At 34.1% G+C, this 10,713-nt stretch overlaps 1 long non-coding RNA gene across 12 annotated transcripts; it reads right to left on the bottom strand.

The window, feature by feature from the left end:
* Window positions 1–7,011: 7,011 nt before the first annotated feature.
* Window positions 7,012–9,843, bottom strand: LOC110912567. Of its 12 annotated transcripts, XR_002578017.2 has the most exons (8): window positions 9,734–9,843; window positions 9,493–9,618; window positions 8,767–9,388; window positions 8,441–8,648; window positions 8,015–8,079; window positions 7,850–7,908; window positions 7,656–7,744; window positions 7,012–7,464 (listed from the first exon to the last, which is right to left on the bottom strand). It is a non-coding gene; the product is annotated as an uncharacterized LOC110912567 (long non-coding RNA). The 12 variants fall into 12 exon arrangements; XR_004872431.1 differs by having other exon boundaries at window positions 7,850–8,648; window positions 8,767–8,981; window positions 9,318–9,423; XR_004872428.1 differs by having other exon boundaries at window positions 7,850–8,648; window positions 8,767–8,976; window positions 9,318–9,423.
* Between the last annotated feature and the right edge of the window lie 870 nt (window positions 9,844–10,713).

Raw genomic sequence — 10,713 nt, 5'->3', positions numbered from 1 at the left:
GATGGCATGTATGGGTCCAAGTTGGATCGGCTTGATGCATTTAAAGTGGAGGCTGAGGCAAGGAATCTCTTGCCTCATGAACTCGAGGAGAGAGCGGAATGTAGAGCTTGTATTATGGAGGCATATAAGTTAAAGCTTATGGATATGAAGCAAAAGTCGAGGGTTAAGTGGGCCACAAACGGAGATGAGAATACAACTTATTTTCACGGTATTATTAATGCGAATACAAGTTGTAATCACATTAATGGTTTACATATAGGTGGGGCATGGGTGACTTTTCCTCCTTTGATTAAAGATGTAGTATATAGCTTTTTTCTTGCTAAATTTCTTGAGCCTATGGTGAATCGGCCATTCCTTGATTAAACCTTTCATCTCTCTCGAATGTTGAAGCGGACTCTCTTGTTTGTTCGTTCTCAATTATAGAAATAAAAAATGCGGTGTGGGAATGTGATGGTGATCGGGCGCCTGGGCCCGATGGAGTGAACTTCTATTTTATAAAGAAATGTTGGGGTAGTTTGTAAGGTAACTTTATAAAATTGTTTGAGGAGTTTTATTGGAAGGGGTCGTTTTGTAGTGGGTGCACATCCTCTTTTATTGCTTTGATTCCTAAACGAAGCGATCCCGGGAGTCTTGCGGACTAAAGACCCATTAGTTTGATTGGGTGTATCAATAAGGTCGTGTCAAAGGTGTTGGTAAATAGGTTGAAGACAGACAGACAGTGATCCATGGCCTCATTTCGGAATAGCAAACGGGTTTTCTCTCGAATGGGAGCATTCTAGACGAGCCTGTAATTCTTAATGAGGCCATATCAAGAGGAAGGGGCTTATCTTCAAGGTAGATATTGAGAAGGTGTATGACTTTTTGCATTGGAGATTCCTTAACTCGATTTTGGTGCAAATGATTTTTTTTGTCGAAATGGAGGATGTGGATTATGGAAATTCTATCAACTGCAAAGGCTTCGGCTCTTGTGAACGGTTCCCCAACCGAAGAGTTCTTATGTCATAGGGGCTTAAGGCAAGGGGACCCGCTATCGCCTTTTCTATTTATTTTAACAACGGAGGCGCTCACGAGTGTAATGAAAAAGGCATGCTCTATTGGTTTGTTCAAAGACATCCAAGTTCCCACACAAGGCCCAGTATTATCCCACTTCATATATGCAGATGACGTCATCTTCATTGGTGAATGGTCAACCCAAAAATGGCTTAAATTTAAATAGAATATTGCGGTGTTTCTATTTTCGGGCTTACGGGTAAATTTGGCGAAAAGTAGCATCTTTGGGGTTGGAGTGAGTCAAGTACAAGTCTAAATGATGGCCTCGGCGCTTAGGTTCAAACATGACGCATTAACCTTTAAGCATTTAGGTCTTCAAGTTGGTGCCAATATGAACTTGATAAAAAAAATTGGGACCCGGTTGTGAATGTGTTCAAGAAATGGTTAGCTCTATGGAAGGCAAAAACTCTTTCGTTCGGAGGACGTATCACATTGGTGAAGTCGGTTTTAAATGCCCTACTGATTTATACAAAATCACCCAAAGTTTACAGCAAGAAAAGAAAACAAAACATACAACTGAATTACTCCCCAAACTCAAAGTGCACCCATTTATTCTGGTCCAGTGAGTTTTGTTTAGGTATGCATTTGATCCACAAAAAAGTAGCAGCTTGAACCTCACCAAATATCGAGTCCATGTTGATGCGTTTGCTGGAGAAAATAAGTTCGTTCCTTGCCTTCCATATCACCCAACATGTCGCCAAAATGATAGTTTGAATGAATTTTTTTAAGTGCCAAGGCCGTCGAATGTTTACGAATTTCCACCAAGCCTTTCATAGTAAAGGCATATGGACGAGGCATTTTACACCAAACACTCTCTTTGTGCCATATCACCCAATAACTCTCTTTTTTGGCTTTAATAATAGAATTAAAATATACTAAAACACATGGTCGACCCTGAGGGTGGGCGGGGAGGACCAATATCACCCGATAACTCTCTTTTTTGGCTTTAATAATAGAATTAAAATATACTAAAATACATGGTCGGGCCCTAAGGGTGGGCGGGGAGGACCACCGGTCAGGGCACGTTATTTAAAAAAAATCTCCTATATATTAAAAACCAATGTTTTGAACAGTGTTTTGAACAATAGAATAATATATATAGTTTTTTTAATAAATTTTATTATCTTCTTTACTTTTTAAGTTAGATAAGCTTGTGTCAACTGGTATTGGTATCGAAAATACCAATACGGTTATCGGTACATGAAGGTAAAAACCGACACTAGCCTAGTACAGAAAACACCAAAAGTCGGTATCGAATTGATTTTGAAAATCTTTTAGTTCGGGAAATTCGGTACTGCTACCCGGTACCATTTGCTCATCCCTGATCACGGTTGTCGTACGAACAACAACGGTATCGTGCAACTTTTTTTTGTTGATTTTCTTCAACTTTTAATTTAGCCCACTTGGCATTAGGTTTATTGTGCCTAATACTAATTTGATTTTTTAAAATAATAATAAAACATTACGAAATGACACATTTTTTCGAGCTCGAACAGGGTACGTGAATTCTCAGACGTATCCGCACACAACTCAATAGGAATCTCGAACACGAGTTGCACGTCTTCGCAAAACGACTCTGGAATGATTCGAGACTATTGTTTACATAAAAGTAGTGATATGGGGCATCTTAATTTTGATTGGTTGGTTTGTGTATCTCAAAATGATTAGTTGGAATGTCAAAAGAAAGTCTTGGTACGAGCATCTCTCGTTTTGGGCCCATGACAACAAGGTATTCGGTCTTATAGCACGTAAGTGGTGGTGGTGGTCCATTGGCAAACGCTAAATCTTTAAACACCCGAGTTTAAAAGGTTTTGAGTTTAAGTCCCACAAATAATAAGGATTAAAAGAAATTTGTCATTAAAAAAGGTTATATTTTAAATAAACCGAGTAAAATAATTATTTAGCTAAAAAATTTAACCAAAATAATCATTTATGTGATTCTCGATCCCTGATATAACACTATTAAAATTCTGACTTGACATATACATAGAAGCATAGATGCATAGTTTAAAACCAAGCTATCAATAGACTATTAAAAATTTAAGGTAGTGTTTAGTTACGAGTATCAATAGACCTTTCATTCTAATATATAAAAAAAAATGTCTGGCTTAAGAATCAGGTTTAAAAATAAATATCAAACCATAAGTTTACACATAATCAGAAGTTGATATTGACTTTTCTTTTGCCGTATTAAACTTCCGCCTTGACTTAAAAATATGATTGATAATATATTTCCGTCTTGAAAACTAATTATAACTAGTTGTTTACCATGCGCGCGCGTTGCGGCGCGCTAAACCAAATCGTTCTATAAGAATGACAAAACATGTCAAATAACAAAAAGTAACTCAAACTAAAACGTCACGTATTTTCGGTACCGGTTCGGCACCGGTATTCACCGATTTTTACCCTCAAATACAACCCCCGCCCAAGGGGCCACGCCGAAACCCAAGCCCACCCGGGGTGTTGACTTGGGCGTTTGTACCCAACCCACGACACAACCCTCGCCCCATACCCCATATTCTAATATTTTCTAGATCTTTTTTTAAACACATAGCCGTTGGCCAACAGCTAGCCTAAACGGCTACTTGTCTTGGCCAATGAGATCCCGCAATGTCATCTTGATAGCCCCGCTCAACGCCCGGGCTGAAACCCCCGCCCAAGGGGCCACGCCGAAACCCAACCCACACGGGGTGGTGAATTGGGCATTTGTACCCAACCCACGCCACAACCCCCACCCCATACCCCATACCCCATATTCTAATATTTCCTAAATCTTTTTTTAAACACATAGTTGTTGGCAAACGGCTAACCCAAATGGCTACTTGTCTTGGCCAATGAGATCCAACCATGTCATTTTGATAGCCCCGCCCAACGCCCGGGCTGAAACCCCCGCCCAAGGAGCCACGCCGAAACCCAAGCTCACCCGGGGTGATGACTTGGGCGTTTGTACCCAACCCACGACACAACCCCCGCCCCATACCACATATTCTAATATTTCATAGATTTTTTTAAACACATAGTCGTTGGCAAACGGCTACTTATCTTGGCCAATGAGATCACGCCATGTCATCTTGATAGCCCCGCCCAACGCCCGGGCTGAAACCCCCGCCTAAGGGGCCACGCCGAAACCCAAGCCCACCCGAGGTGGTAACTTGGGCGTTTATACCCAACCCACGTCACAACCTCGCCCCATACCCCATATTCTTATATTTCCTAAATTACTATTTAATTAATATATTCACTGTTCATTCAGTTGAATTATATAATTACGAGTAATATGAAAAAAAAAATTGCGAACAATTAACAAAATTGGTGTATATTCTTTTATTTATGAGAGAGAAACTAAGTAAGAATATAATTAAATTCACACATTATAAATGAGATATTAAGAATGTATTCAATCTTTATTTCGGTGATTAAATTACATTCTAGCTTATTCTTTATTGACTTGTTAAACCCGGTACGAATCCAAAACACAACATTAAAAGAAAATTGGAAAAAAAAAAACAAATAACAATCAAACTCTTCACAAATAATTATTACTTGAATATTTGTTGAAAGCATAACAAAGAGATCTAAATAAAAACAAGCTACATTAGCTAGCCTCCAAATTTCACCTTTCAAAAAAATGCTAGCCTCCATATTTAGTTTCTGATAATATTTTTTTAGTAAATAAAAAAAACAAATTAGTGTGTGATTACGGGCATTTGGGTAATCCATCCTGGGTCAGCCTGTCTCTATAACAAGGACACTCATCTTTGTTTCCAAAAGTTCCAGAAGGAACACATAAACATTTTTCACAACAGCTTATGCATACATCCATGCAATTTCCCGGATGATGTGTTGTAGAACATCTAACCGAACATGCAGATGGACATTCTACAAAAAAAATAAAGTAAAACAGTTAACTTCCAATATTTATATATATATACACACAGGGGCGGACCTAGCTTAACGCCCAGACGGTAATATAAATTTTAGAAAATATTGATGTTTTTTCGATTTCATTATCACTTTTTTTTTAATGTTGTCCCCATAAGAATTTTCTAGATCCGCCACTTTATACACAGACATAATATAATTTATATAATGGTATTTACCTTCAACAGGCACTGAACCTTCTTCTCCGGCCTGAGATAAATAAATAAAGAATAATAAGTAGTGTTAACAAGTATAAAACTAAAATCTATACAACTTAAGTGAATTAACCATAGCTAATTGTGTACTTACAGTTGAAAGTTGCATTATTGCCAAGGATGCTACAAGAAAAACAAAAAAGAAAATTTGAAATCTTCCCATTTTGTAAGATTTTAGAGTAGAGTAGAGTGAAATCCAGTGTATGAAAACCATACTCATATATATACACAAACATTATGCGTTTTTATTTTAAGCAATTAGTTAGTGGCTATTAAGCATAATTAATATTCATTTATCAGAATTTACGTTTTATGAATGTATTTCCTTATAAATTAGAAACCGTTAAAAATGGAGGGTCAACGAATGGTTTACAAAAACTTACAATTTTAAGGGGTTGTTTGACAACTTCTGAATGGTTAAGTGCTGAACTAGTAAGAGGTCTGAACTATTAATTGTTGAACCAGTAAGAGGTCTGAACCATTAAGAGGCTGTATAATGCTTAACCATTCATAGGCAAATGTCTGACCAATTCAGATTAGAGGTCTTAACCATTCAGACTCTGTATAAAACTTAACCATTCAGAGGCAAATGTCTGAAACATTCAGACATCTACTCATGAAACAAACAGTCTGAATCATTAAGTGTTGAACAAGTAAAAGGTCTGTACCATTAAGAGCCTATTAAGAGGTAAACAAAGAACCCTAAGTAATTTTAGGTGATAATAAACATATTATAAAAATACAAAGAAAATTTAATTAATCAAAATATCTTACTTACGTCCTAGAAATACAAAGAAAATTTAATTAATCAAAATATCTTAAGAACGTCCTAGAAATATTAAGCACATCAATTGATTGAAGTTAATAAATAAATAAATATGTTGTATTTGTTACTAAACATTACTTTTAGTAAGATCATCAATAATAAATAAATAAATATGTTTATTAAAAAATATAAATGAAATTAGTATTTTTTAAGTATGTAATTAAAATATCAACATGTTAATTATGATATCTGTTTTAATTTTTAAAAGATTGTGTGCTAAAAAGAATATATAGCATCGTTCGGTTGTTCAAGAAAAAATCTACAAATTAAGTAATATATAATTACATTAAATGTGTTCAATGACTACAGATAAATAAAAACGTTATTTGTTACGTAACATTACTTTTAGTAAGATCATGACGAATAAAAATATATATATATATATATATATATATATACTAGGTTATCACCCGGGAATGCTTCCCGGATAGTTTTACTTTATTACTTATTAAACATGTATACTTTTTTAAAATATAATGTATTATTTCATTAAACTTTGTCAAGACATTCTTATTCTTAATTCTTAATACAATAATACGACATAGTAATGTCTTCGCTATAAGGAGTTATAAATTTTTTATAAGTTAATCACGAGTTGTGAACGTGTAATAAGACTTAAAAACTTATTGATTGTTTATGATTCGTGTTTATAAATTCCTTTGTATTAAAAATTGAAGGATTTTTTTTTAAAACAATTAAAAAATTAGTTAACATATTACACATAAAAAGTTTGTTCAAAAAATTTTAACGATAAGAAATCAATACAATACTAATAATAAGTGAATAGATGAATGAAAACATCAAACTCCGTAAATGCTATTTCGCTCCATGACCATTTAAAAACACAATAATCACCAATTGACATGTCCTCTCCTCTATCAAATCACACCAATCGATGATATTATACCTAAAGGGAACACAAAAATTATACATACGGATATATATATTTAATAAATCAATTTGTCGTATACTTAAAAAAAACTACAAACCTTGTAAACGTTAGAAGCAAGTTATTTATATTAATTAATAACAATTAATACATAATTTCAATCAAACAAACAAATTGGCATATTACATAATTGAAATTGAAAAGGTTAAATTAGTAACACTTCAACCCCACATGGTTTAAACGTCACCCAAATTGTAACATCACGCCAACCCACTTTGACCCGTTACACAACCTCAATGGCCCATCGTATTTGCCAGTATTTTATAGGTTTTCCTCTTGAAACTACCATTCATATAGATACTCAACTGAGATGTTCCTGAACAACAAAATAAAATGAAACAATAATGTACCAGTAGAAAAAAAGGGGCTCTTTACATCAAAATTTGTTCCATTGAATGCCCTTATATCCGGTTGAATGCACTTATATCCGGTTGAATGCCTCTTAGTTATCGAGATGAGACTGATGATCATCCATTGTTGGAGGTTGGAGCATGAGCAGGGGCCTACATGTAGTTGTACATTTATAACATTACTTATTTATAAGATTACAAAATACACAATATAGTGTTTGTGGATCAATCTAATACATATGCCTGTTCCAAATATTTGTAAGGAACTTCATATGACTGAAATTAAGTTAATATATTCCATTACCAGTGCTAAATAAGAAAACATAGAAAAGAAAGATAATTACAATGGGCCAGTTAATTATTTTTGGTCCTGTCTTCTCATTGAGGTCACCTTGTTGTGCCATATATAATTCGGCAAGACCAAGCAAAATTTCTGCAAAGACACAACATTAGTCTCATATAATTATTTTCTTACAATAATCGAATACAAGAAAGTAAATGCTTTTGTTTTAGTATAAAAATTCAATATAACGCGTACAATTAGCGAGACGTGCACAATTTCACATCGGCTAGCCAATTGGTGTCAGTTTCTTCAACCTAAAAATGCAAAGAACAATATTGAAACAATAAATAAAACTAAACCTTGGCGAGATGGGCAACATGGGAAGCTTTCTGTATTGAAACAGAACAAAAACTATTATACCAAAAGCAAAGAATTACGAATGCTTCCAATTTGAATGCATCCATTTAATTAGATAAATAATAAACCTAACAACCACAACATGGAGTTTGATCATCAGCCTACAAGTTATTATTACAAAAGTCAATCGCAACCAAAAAAAGCAAATTTCATGGATTTCGAGTACACATACTGATCGGCAAGAAAGAAACCATAAATCACAAAAAAAAAATATAATGTCAATTTTTTTAAGCATGAAGAAAATTAGCAGATCTGATGGTAAAAGAATCAAAAAGTGTTCGAAAGACTTAGATATCTGAATAGTCATATTTACCTTCAACCCATGGTATTAAGTGAGTCAAAAGTTTATAACTTGCACCCACATGGTATTAGGTGAGTCAAATTTGAAGTAAGAAAACAATGATTTGGTTACTGTTAGCAAACAAAAACCTTGGTGAGAAGAGCAAAACAGTTGGTGGTCCAGTTGGTGTTTAAAATGATGTGAAGATCTGAGGCGTATTCCCTCTTTTTGACACCCACAACAAACATGGGAACAACCCTACTGGATTCTATGGTTCTTGGGTTAGGAACATTTGCCCACTAAGATGAATGATTGAAGATCATGATTCTCTCCCGTTGCTAAGCTTTCTGTACTGACCTAAAGCAACAAAAAATGACCATAAATAATAATTAGATTATTATTAAAAAGTGATTTAGCGAAATGAAGTTCCCGGTATTCTGACCATCAGCTCTAAAGTAATTGTTTGAAGGATTACCATGAATACTAACAGGAATGTGCTTAGTAACATCGATTTTTGCAGCTGTCACATTGTTTGTTACTGGTGTTACAGATGGAGCAAATTGTTTAGCCTTTTGGGATGGATTTGGTGCTTCATCACTATCAAAACAAATAGCTCAACGAACTCTGGCCACCACCATTGCTCACTCATTGATTCATATTTTTCACCTTCTTAATGATCAAAACACTAACCTTGCACATAGTTTTTAACTCCATTTCAGAGACAAACAAACAAACAATATAAAATTGGCCTTAAATCTTGGATTTACCACACATCGGGAGTCTTTAATCATTCAACACCCACTAACCACTCTTAAGACTATTCTTACTGAACATTAATTCTCAATCATTTTCAAAACCAGTTTACACTTGAACGCATTAAGAATAATATTTAAAATAAATGCGTAATTGCAAGTCCTAAGATAAACAAACTAAAAAGAAATAAAAAAGAACACAAGATTACCATCTTCTCGATACAAAACACACCACCCTAAAATCCTAAAAACCAACCATTTTAAAACAATGTACCAGTATATTTTGTGTCTTTAGAAACCAGATGTAAATCACATTCCAGAAACCATAGAAGCCAGATCTACGGCCTACACAACACAGCCGAAACAGAAACGAAAACAACCTGGTTTGTGATGAAATTAACATAACGAACACAAAACAATGGTGAAATCGAAAAGAGGATAAAGAATACCAGAGAGCGAACGAACAGTGACTCGATTGAAGATATCAATCGCCAGACCCAGGGAACAATATCGGTTCAAATTATGGCTTGTCATCACGATACCGGTAGTATGAGTGATATATACCGATATAATTTCTAATACAAAAGGGCAAAAACATATCAAATACGTGAAATCAGAAGGAATAAACTGAAAAATTTCATGAATTAAAAGATGTACATATACATGAATCTATATTTAAAGAATTGTTACCTGTTTGGTGAATCATTTGGGGAAGACGATGATGGATCCAGTACAGGTTGAATGAGAGGGAGGCTAGGGTTTAGAAAAGTGAGGTTGTAAAGTAATGTTGTTTGGAAAAGACAATATATACGATCCAGTTATTTTGACCCGAATTCAGATTCCAACCCGATTTAGAACCGGATCCCGTCTCCCAATTTGCTCATATGTTTTCCCGCCCAAAAACCTATTGAGGTTGCATCACAAGCTGACACGTCAGCCCAAATATTCATGTTTATTATATATAATAGATATATATATATATATATATTTTTATTCGTCATGATCTTACTAAAAGTAATGTTACGTAACAAATAACGTTTTTATTTATCTCTAGTCATTGAACACATTTAATGTAATTATATATTACTAACGACGTTAACGTTAACTCACTATTCATCGGTTATGTTATCAACTTGAAGTGAAGATTGAAAAACAAAGTAAGAGCACATTTGTAGGGACCAACGAGTCAACTTTTTTTATTATATTTGTAGTATTATAATTCATCAATCAACATCATGCCTTTAAACAATGCATGTGGATTTGAAGTGAAGATTGAAAAACAAAGTAAGAGTACATTTTTTAGGGACACACGAGTCAACTTTTTTATTATATTTTTAGAACTGGAAGAACATTGTAGGTTTAGAAGTCTAAAACCCTATTTTCTCAAACCCCTATTTCTGATCCTTAAAAAACTATGTCCCACATGCACGCATAAATTCTGCACCCTATCTTTCACATTATTACAGTTCATACCCTCATCCTATTATTACATTACAATTATGTGTTATTTAAAAATAAACCGAACAGTACTTTTAATACTTTAATAATAAATATAGTTTTTCTAATACTTTTATTATTTTAATATTATATTATAATAATAATAATAATAAATGACTAGTATTTTTAACATTTTAATAATATATATAGTTTTTTAATACTTTTATTATTTT

Source organism: Helianthus annuus, chromosome 2 (assembly GCF_002127325.2).
Source record: "Helianthus annuus cultivar XRQ/B chromosome 2, HanXRQr2.0-SUNRISE, whole genome shotgun sequence".
NCBI lineage: Eukaryota > Viridiplantae > Streptophyta > Magnoliopsida > Asterales > Asteraceae > Helianthus > Helianthus annuus.
The sequence above is the reverse complement of the archived record's forward strand: the minus strand, read 5'-3'. Positions and strand labels throughout refer to the sequence as shown.